Below are 3126 nucleotides of genomic sequence, written 5' to 3'. Positions count from 1 at the left end.
GAATAATGTTATTAGTACTGATAGTAATATTATTAACTATGATATAATAATAATGATTTTAATACTAACTCTTATGTTCATACCCAAATTTAACAATATAACTAACACTTAATATTGATACTAGTCTTAATAATAATAATAATAATAATAATAATAATAATAATAATAATAATAATAATAATAACAATAATAATAATAATAATAATAACAATTTTTACATATTTTAGTGATAATAATATTCATAATATTAAGTTAGTATTAACAATTATTAACATATCCGTAATCTTAATCGTAATAATTTATAATACAAGTGTGATACAATAATAATAATAATAAAAATAATAATAATAATAGTGTTAATACTAACAATATTAATAATAATAACATAATAATAATAATAATAACAATAATAATAATATTAATAGATATAATAATAATAATAATAATAATAATAATAATAATAATAATAATAATAATAATAATAATAATAATAATAATAATAATAATAATAATAATAACAATAATAATAATGAAAATATCAAATAATACCTTAGGAGCATTAAAAAGGTATAAACTGTCCGGGATGGGACTCTAACCCGCGACCTCTTGTATACCTCAACACCCATCAACCATCCAGTCCAAACTGTTTTTCTGATTTATATTATCCTGTAATTATAATTAACCCGTATCCTACTGTTTCTCACTCCTTCTTCTTCATCAATTCAAGATCGACCTAAGATTAAACCTAACTATCCATTAATTGGGTGTTTAATTTAGGACACTTTACTGAAACAGAAACGTTCCATTGAATTCACATCCGTATTAACAGAAAAAAATTATATGTATAATAGCTGTAACAGTAAGAATACACAAAGAACAATCCTTGAATTTGATTTTTAAAAATAGGTCGTTTTAGATAAAGCTTATATCACGAAATATGTTCCAAATCACACATAGAAACTCTCTCAAACACCAATTTCGACACAAACGATCTTTAAAACTTTAATTTGGTCAAAGAACAACGGTTGACTTTTTAGTTTCGAAGGTTTAACTTCAAAATTCGAATTTGATAGTAAGAATTAGGGTTTGGAACTTTACATGTAGTTTGAAAAGACAATTCCTAACAACTCTGCAATATTACATTTTGAAATTTTATTCGAATTCTAGGTTTTGGATAGTTGGTTCAAGGACAGAGTTGTTCGAGCTTTCTTTTTCTGTTTTTGGTTTAAAATTGCATTAGGAAAATGAATGAATTGATGGTGGTACATAAAATCAATCAGGTTTGTTGTGTTGTGATCAATTGGGGTCGACCAAGTTTCACGAGCTGTATAGATATGAAGAAAAAATTTAACCGAGACAAAGATACATACAGTTATCTGATTGGATCTGTTTATTTATTTTTATTATATATTATATATTATATATGATATAATATATTAATAATAATATTAATTATAATTAATAATAATAATAATAGTAGTAGAAATAATAATAATGATAATAATATCAATAATTCTAATAAATATATTAATAATAATAATAAATAATAATGATACTGATAATCATAAAATTGATAATTTTAATAAGTTTAATAATAATAATCATAATAAAAATGATAATAATAATAATAATAATAATAATAATAATAATAATAATAATAATAATAATAATAATACTTATAATAATATCACTATTATTATTGATAATAATAGTATTAATAGTAATACTTATACAAATCGAAGTTCATATTATAATTTTAATATTACTAGTAATATTGATATTAATATTAGTATTAATATTTATGAAATAGTAATAATATTAATGTTAATATAATATCTATATTTTTAAATTTTGAGATTACCTTTAATATACCAATATTATAATTTATTATTTATGTAATATTTAATAATTATATAATATATATAATTGGATATTTATACATTACAATATATATATATATCTATATATATATACATATAATCATGTATAGAAATCATATATGTTTATATATAGATTCTTTTTTTAATAATAACCTTATTATATTATTTTGTATCTTATTTTACATATCTAATTCCAATGTTTAAATTATATTTTATAATTTCAAATTACTACATATATTTACATTTATATATATACATATTTATTTACAAATAATTGAATCGTCGAGAACAGTCGAAGGTTAAATGGATATATGATATAGTTCAAAAATTTTAAGACTCAACATTTCAGACTTTGCTTATCGTATCGAAATCATTTAAAGATTTAAGTTTAAATTTGGTCAGAAATTTTCGGGTTGTCACATGATATTCATAGAATAAGCACGTACCAGCCTTCCTTCGAATAGCAGTTCAGTCATGGTGGTGTTCGGGTTGGATTGTGATCACAGATATCAGTAAATGGCGATTAGCAAGGTTCAATGGTGTTTTGAGGGATAGCAGGTTTGATGATGGTTTCGTGGTGACTTCGGCCATTAAAGGTGACCGAATAGGAACAGGAAAGGCAATTAGGCAATGGCAGGTAGTGGGTGTTGATGGTGTTTGTGGATCCAAGAAGACTAACAAGAAGATGGTTGTGAGGCGATGGTTTGATCATAGTTCACTAACAAATTGAAGTTCATATTATAATTTTAATATTACTAGTAATATTGATATTAATATTAGTATTAATATTTATGAAATAGTAATAATATTAATGTTAATATAATATCTATATTTTTAAATTTTGAGATTACCTTTAATATACCAATATTATAATTTATTATTTATGTAATATTTAATAATTATATAATATATATAATTGGATATTTATACATTACAATATATATATATATATCTATATATATACATATAATCATGTATAGAAATCATATATGTTTATATATAGATTCTATTTTTTATAATAACCTTATTATATTATTTTGTATCTTATTTTACATATCTAATTCCAATGTTTAAATTATATTTTATAATTTCAAATTACTACATATATTTACATTTATATATATACATATTTATTTACAAATAATTATTCGTGAATCATCGAGAACAGTCGAAGGTCAAATGGATATATGATACAGTTCAAAAATTTTAAGACTCAACATTACAGACTTTGCTTATTGTATCGAAA

This window comes from Rutidosis leptorrhynchoides, chromosome 1 (genome assembly GCF_046630445.1).
Source record: "Rutidosis leptorrhynchoides isolate AG116_Rl617_1_P2 chromosome 1, CSIRO_AGI_Rlap_v1, whole genome shotgun sequence".
In the NCBI taxonomy this organism is placed as follows: domain Eukaryota; kingdom Viridiplantae; phylum Streptophyta; class Magnoliopsida; order Asterales; family Asteraceae; genus Rutidosis; species Rutidosis leptorrhynchoides.
Note: the sequence above shows the minus strand (reverse complement) of the source record.